Here is a 6,944-nt window from a genome sequence, read left to right on the forward strand (position 1 = left end):
GCACTAGGTTCGGGCTGATCTCTGCTACTTTCAATGTGTACAGTATAAGCTGTTATTCTGTGCCTGTACTGATAGTAAACTAGCTGCAGTGTGTACTGATCTCTTCTACCTCCAGTATGTACAGTATAAGCTGTTACTCTTTGCCTGTACTGATAGCAAACTAGCTGCAGCGTGTGCTGATCCTTGCTACCTCCAGTATGTACAGTATAAGCTGTTACTCTGTGCCTGTACTGATGGTAAACAAACTGCAGCGTGTGGTGATCTCTGCTGCCTCCTGTATGTACAGTATAAGGTGTTGCTCTGTGCCTGTACTGACAGTAAACTAGCTGCAGTGTGCTGATCCCTGCTACCTCCAGTATGTACAGTATAAGGTGTTGCTCTGTCCCTTTACTGATTGTAAACCAGCTGTATTGTATGTACAGTATTAGCTGTAAAGCCTGGTACACACATAGAATTTTAAATAGCCAATTGTACTACTTCTAGGTATTATGAGAGCCCAGCTCTGTTCACAGTATTCAAAGTCTCTTGGCCCTCATACTACATGCAGTGGTAAAATTGGTCAGTGATTGACCAATCAAAATTGAATGTGTGTATGCATCTTTATTCTATGCCTATACTGATAGTAATCTATCTAATTAAAGGCATCTTGCTACTAATTGCCCTATTTCCTCTGGGTGCTGCGTATGTCTGCAAATTGAACGTGGCACCAATGCTGCTGCAAAGCTAATTTGATATAGCCATGCCATGCCCAGCTATGGGGATTCGGATATGTGTGTGCATCGGCTGTTGTGTGTGTGTGTGTGTGGGGGGGGGGGGGGGGGGGGGGGAGCCCACATCCAGATTCCGCATCGGGGCCCAGAGGTTTGTAGCTACGCCACTGGTGACAGGTCTTTCGCTCTGAGCTGGATTTAGCAGGGACACAAGCAGAATTTTGCATGGGGCTCAGATTCAGAAACTTCATTAACTTACAACTTGACTAATCAGCCAGGAGGTAAATATTAAACCTTCAGGTTATGAATAGCAGTACATTGCAAAGTTCCATTCACCCTATTCCCATTTCTGCTTCCTGTGCGGCAAACAACTCACATCTCTAGAAGTGACACTTTCCTCCCATTCTGCAGCAATGTATCCCAGTGATGGGGTATCTGCAACAGAACTGGGGTGTCCCTGCCTGACAGTCCCGGCTGCAGAATCATTCCCTATAGTGACAGGCCGGATACCACCCCCCTCCCCGCACTGATACATCCAGACATCCATACGCTGCAGTCACTATGCTGTATCAGTGTATCGTCCCCGCCCGCTCCATGCCCTCCCTCTGCTCCCCGGCACTCACTCACGCTGTCTGAGGGAGGAGCGGAAAGTCGCTCCCCGGTACCGGCACTCACCTCCCGGACCTGCAGGCTCCGTACAATGTTTGAGAGCAGAAAGTTTCCCGCCCGCGCCGCTCTCACTGCTCCGCCCACACAGCCTCTATTGCAGCGACATCTAGTGGCGGGGAGGGAGAACTGCACTTGTCTGCCCAGCAAGCTCATCACCAGAATTCCTAGGAGTGTGTAAAGAGCTAAAAAGGACCTAAGCCCTCTTAAAATGCAATACATACAAAACAGAAATGTGCCTTCTTAAAACAGAAGGTATTTAAGTTTATTCAGGTTGCATAGTATTTTAGGAAGGGAACACACTTGCTGGGCTGTCCTCCCCTGCAATTACTGAGTCTCCATCTGCTTTTTTTCATCGTGTTTTCCGCAAAAGTATTGATGCAATCGTTCCGCGATTTTTCATTTGCGCCATGTACTTTAAACTGCAAACACGCGTGTCGTGTAAAAAGCTGTGCAATTTAAAACCGCACTGAAAATTGCAAATATAAAACAATGTAAATGTACAATGTACAATGTAAATGTAATGTACAGTGTAAATGTAAAACATGTAAATGCCCATGTAAATGTAAAACAATGTAACAATGTAAAACAATAATGACGAGCGTTTCCCAAGCGAGGCTATTGACTTTAATATCCCCTGAATCGTGCACATGGATCATGCTCAGATGCGATGTGTCACAGTTCTCTGCCACTACGTGTCAACCGCTGACACACTTGGTGTTACAAATGCTGCCATGCCTCTGCATTCTAATTGCACCCGATTGGCGCTTGTGGGCGGCAGATGGGGTGATGAACTGCCCAACAGGCCTCATTCACATTAGCTCCACATGTGCTTCAACTAATCTCCCTCCCCCTTCCTCTTATGTGGCCCCTGCTCCTCACCTCTACATCTCCCTCCTCATTTGTGTCCCTGCTCCTCATTCTTAACGTAAACCGCTCTCCTCATGTCTGCCCCCCCCATACACCTCTAGGTGTGCCCCAGTTCCTCTCCCTTGCCTCACATCCCCCTCCATGAATGCCCTGCTCTACTTCTTCACATCTCCCAATTATGTGTGCCCCTCCCCATCCCCCTCTACATGTGCCCCTTTCCTCACATCGCCCTACTCACATGTGCCCCTACTTCTCTTCCTCGCACCCCCTCTTCATGTGTGCTGCTGCTCTTCTCTCTCACTTTTCCCTCCTCATATAGGCTCCTGCCCCTCTCTCTCACATGCCCTTCCTCAAGTGTGCCCCAGCTACTCTCCTTTCCATTTCCTTTTCTTTCTGTGTGTTTCTACTGCCCTCCCTCAAACCCCCCTCTTCATGGTTGCCCCTTCAACTCTCCCTCACATTCTCCTCTTCATAAGTTCCACTGCTGCAGTATGTGTTCCCCTGTTGCTCTACTTCACATCCCAGTTGTCGCGTGTATCATCCCACTTATCTGTACCTCTGCTGACCTATACCCTGTACCCTGCTCCACATCCGCCTCTACATGTTGGCCCCTGCTGCCCTTCGTCACATCTAATTCCTTTTTCTCTCCCTCATATCCTCCTCTTCCATGTGTGCCTCTGCAAGTCTGCCTCACATCATGCCCCTCTTCATGTAGGCCCCGCTCCTCTCCCTCATATGCTCCTCTTCCATGTGTGCCTCTGCAAGTCTGCCTCACATCATGCCCCTCTTCATGTAGGCCCCGCTCCTCTCCCTCATATGCTCCTCTTCCATGTGTGCCTCTGCTAGTCTGCCTCACAACATGCCCCTCTTCATGTAGGCCCCTGCTCCTCTCCCTCATATCCTCCATGTGTGCCTCTGCTAGTCTGCCTCACAACATGCTCCTCTTCATGTAGGCCCCTCTCCTCCCCCTCATATGCTCCTCTTCCATGTGTGCCTCTGCTAGTCTGCCTCACAACATGCCCCTCTTCATGTAGGCCCCTGCTCCTCTCCCTCATATCCTCCATGTGTGCCTCTGCTAGTCTGCCTCACAACATGCTCCTCTTCATGTAGGCCCCTGCTCCTCTCCCTCATATGCTCCTCTCTCATGTGTGCCTCTGCTAGTCTGCCTCACAACATGCCCCTCTTCATGTAGGCCCCTGCTCCTCTCCCTCATATCCTCCTCTTCCATGTGTGCCTCTGCTAGTCTGCCTCACAACATGCCCCTCTTCATGTAGGCCCCTGCTCCACTCCATCATATCCTCCTCTTCCATGTGTGCCTCTGCTAGTCTGCCTCACAACACGACCCTCTTCATGTAGGCCCCTGCTCCACTCCCTCATATCCTCCTCCTCCATGTGTGCCTCTGCTAGTCTGCCTCACAACATGCCCCTCTTCATATAGGTCCTTGCTCCTCTCCCTCATATCCTCCTATTCCATGTGTGCCTCTGCTAGTCTGCCTCACAACATGCTCCTCTTCATGTAGGCCCCTCTCCTCCCCCTCATATGCTCCTCTCTCATGTGTGCCTCTGCTAGTTTGCCTCACAACATGCCCCTCTTCATGTAGGCCCCTGCTCCACTCCATCATATCCTCCATGTGTGCCTCTGCTAGTCTGCCTCTCAACATGCTCCTCTTCATGTAGGCCCCTGCTCCTCTCCCTCATATGCTCCTCTCTCATGTGTGCCTCTGCTAGTCTGCCTCACAACACGCCCCTCTTCATGTAGGCCCCTGCTCCTCTCCCTCATATCCTCCTCTTCCATGTGTGCCTCTGCTAGTCTGCCTCACAACACACCCCTCTTCATGTAGGCCCCCGCTCCTCTCACTCATATCCTCCTCTTCCATGTGTGCCTCTGCTAGTCTGCCTCACAACACGACCCTCTTCATGTAGGCCCCTGCTCCTCTCCCCCATATCCTCCTCTTCCATGTGTGCCTCTGCTAGTCTGCCTCACAACATGCTCCTCTTCATGTAGGCCCCTGCTCCTCTCCCTCATATCCTCCTCTTCCATGTGTGCCTCTGCTAGTCCGCCTCACAACATGCCCCTCTTCATGTAGGCCCCTGCTCCACTCCATCATATCCTCCTCTTCCATGTGTGCCTCTGCTAGTCTGCCTCACAACACGCCCCTCTTCATGTAGGCCCCTGCTCCTCTCCCTCATATCCTCCTCTTCCATGTGTGCCTCTGCTAGTCTGCCTCACAACACACCCCTCTTCATGTAGGCCCCTGCTCCACTCCATCATATCCTCCTCTTCCATGTGTGCCTCTGCTAGTCTGCCTCACAACACGACCCTCTTCATGTAGGCCCCTGCTCCTCTCCCTCATATCCTCCTCTTCCATGTGTGCCTCTGCTAGTCTGCCTCACAACATGCCCCTCTTCATATAGGTCCTTGCTCCTCTCCCCCATATCCTCCTCTTCCATGTGTGCCTCTGCTAGTCTGCCTCACAACATGCTCCTCTTCATGTAGGCCCCTGCTCCTCTCCCTCATATCCTCCTCTTCCATGTGTGTCTCTGCTAGTCCGCCTCACAACATGCCCCTCTTCATGCATGGCCCCTGCTTCTCTCCCTCATATCCTCCTCTTCCATGTGTGCCTCTGCTAGTCTGCCTCACAACATGCCCCTCTTCATGCATGGCCCCTGCTTCTCTCCCTCATATCCTCCTCTTCCATGTGTGCCTCTGCTAGTCTGCCTCACATCATGCCCCTCTTCATGTAGGCCCCTGCTTCTCTCCCTCATATCCTCCTCTTCCATGTGTGCCTCTGCTAGTCTGCCTCACAACACACCCCTCTTCATGTAGGCCCCTGCTCCTCTCCCTCATATCCTCCTCTTCCATGTGTGCCTCTGCTAGTCTGCCTCACAACACACCCCTCTTCATGTAGGCCCCTGCTCCACTCCATCATATCCTCCTCTTCCATGTGTGCCTCTGCTAGTCTGCCTCACAACACGCCCCTCTTCATGTAGGCCCCTGCTCCTCTCCCTCATATCCTCCTCTTCCATGTGTGCCTCTGCTAGTCTGCCTCACAACACACCCCTCTTCATGTAGGCCCCTGTTCCACTCCATCATATCCTCCTCTTCCATGTGTGCCTCTGCTAGTCTGCCTCACAACACGACCCTCTTCATGTAGGCCCCTGCTCCTCTCCCTCATATCCTCCTCTTCCATGTGTGCCTCTGCTAGTCTGCCTCACAACATGTCCCTCTTCATATAGGTCCTTGCTCCTCTCCCCCATATCCTCCTCTTCCATGTGTGCCTCTGCTAGTCTGCCTCACAACATGCTCCTCTTCATGTAGGCCCCTGCTCCTCTCCCTCATATCCTCCTCTTCCATGTGTGCCTCTGCTAGTCCGCCTCACAACACGCCCCTCTTCATGTAGGCCCCTCTCCTCCCCCTCATATCCTCCTCTTCCATGTGTGCCTCTGCTAGTCTGCCTCACAACATGCCCCTCTTCATGTAGGCCCCTGCTCCACTCCATCATATCCTCCTCTTCCATGTGTGCCTCTGCTAGTCTGCCTCACAACACGACCCTCTTCATGTAGGCCCCTGCTCCTCTCCCTCATATCCTCCTCTTCCATGTGTGCCTCTGCTAGTCTGCCTCACAACATGCCCCTCTTCATATAGGTCCTTGCTCCTCTCCCCCATATCCTCCTCTTCCATGTGTGCCTCTGCTAGTCTGCCTCACAACATGCTCCTCTTCATGTAGGCCCCTGCTCCTCTCCCTCATATCCTCCTCTTCCATGTGTGCCTCTGCTAGTCTGCCTCACAACATGCCCCTCTTCATGTAGGCCCCTCTCCTCCCCCTCATATCCTCCTCTTCCATGTGTGCCTCTGCTAGTCTGCCTTACAACATGCCCCTCTTCATGTAGGCCCCTGTTCCTCTCCCTCATATGCTCCTCTTCCATGTGTGCCTCTGCTAGTCTGCCTCACAACATGCCCCTCTGCATATAGGTCCTTGCTCCTCTCCCCCATATCCTCCTCTTCCATGTGTGCCTCTGCTAGTCCGCCTCACAACATGCCCCTCTTCATGTAGGCCCTGCTTCTCTCCCTCATATCCTCCTCTTCCATGTGTGCCTCTGCTAGTCTGCCTCACAACACACCCCTCTTCATGTAGGCCCTGCTCCTCTCCCTCATATCCTCCTCTTCCATGTGTGCCTCGCTAGTTTGCCTCTCAACATGCCCCTCTTCATGTAGGCCCCTGCTCCTCTCCCTCATATCCTCCTCTTCCATGTGTGCCTCGCTAGTTTGCCTCTCAACATGCCCCTCTTCATGTAGGCCCCTGCTCCTCTCCCTCATATCCTCCTCTTCCATGTGTGCCTCGCTAGTTTGCCTCTCAACATGCCCCTCTTCATGTAGGCCCCTGCTTCTCTCCCTCATATCCTCCTCTTCCATGTGTGCTTTGCTAATTTGCCTCACATGCTCCTCTTCGTGTTTGCTACTCAACTGTATATATTATACTCACAAAATTGCAAAGGGAAATACCGTAAATCGTTTTAAAAAGAATCTGAGGTGAGAGGGATATAAAGGCTGACATACCTCTTAATACTTCCTAGGTCTTCATTCACTCCTTTCCCATTCCCTTCTTTCCTATTTTCCATTTCTTCAATGGTACCCCATTACCGTTAGGGATGATCAATGAGATGCAAACACTTCCAAATGTATGCAAATGTATCTAA

General features: G+C 51.7%; 1 protein-coding gene across 4 annotated transcripts in view; it reads right to left on the bottom strand.

Annotated features, from left to right (window-relative positions):
* LOC137547169 (chromatin assembly factor 1 subunit B-like) overlaps positions 1 to 1,464 on the bottom strand; it is a 50,708-nt gene extending 49,244 nt beyond the window's left edge. For 2 of the 4 annotated variants that reach the window (XM_068270434.1, XM_068270431.1), the window contains exon 1: positions 1,386 to 1,464. The gene's annotated coding sequence lies outside the window, so the exon portion shown is untranslated. The other 2 variants (XM_068270432.1, XM_068270433.1) reach the window with 2 other exon arrangements.
* Positions 1,465 to 6,944: the final 5,480 nt, after the last annotated feature.

This window comes from Hyperolius riggenbachi, chromosome 2 (assembly GCF_040937935.1).
Source record: "Hyperolius riggenbachi isolate aHypRig1 chromosome 2, aHypRig1.pri, whole genome shotgun sequence".
NCBI classification, from domain to species: domain Eukaryota; kingdom Metazoa; phylum Chordata; class Amphibia; order Anura; family Hyperoliidae; genus Hyperolius; species Hyperolius riggenbachi.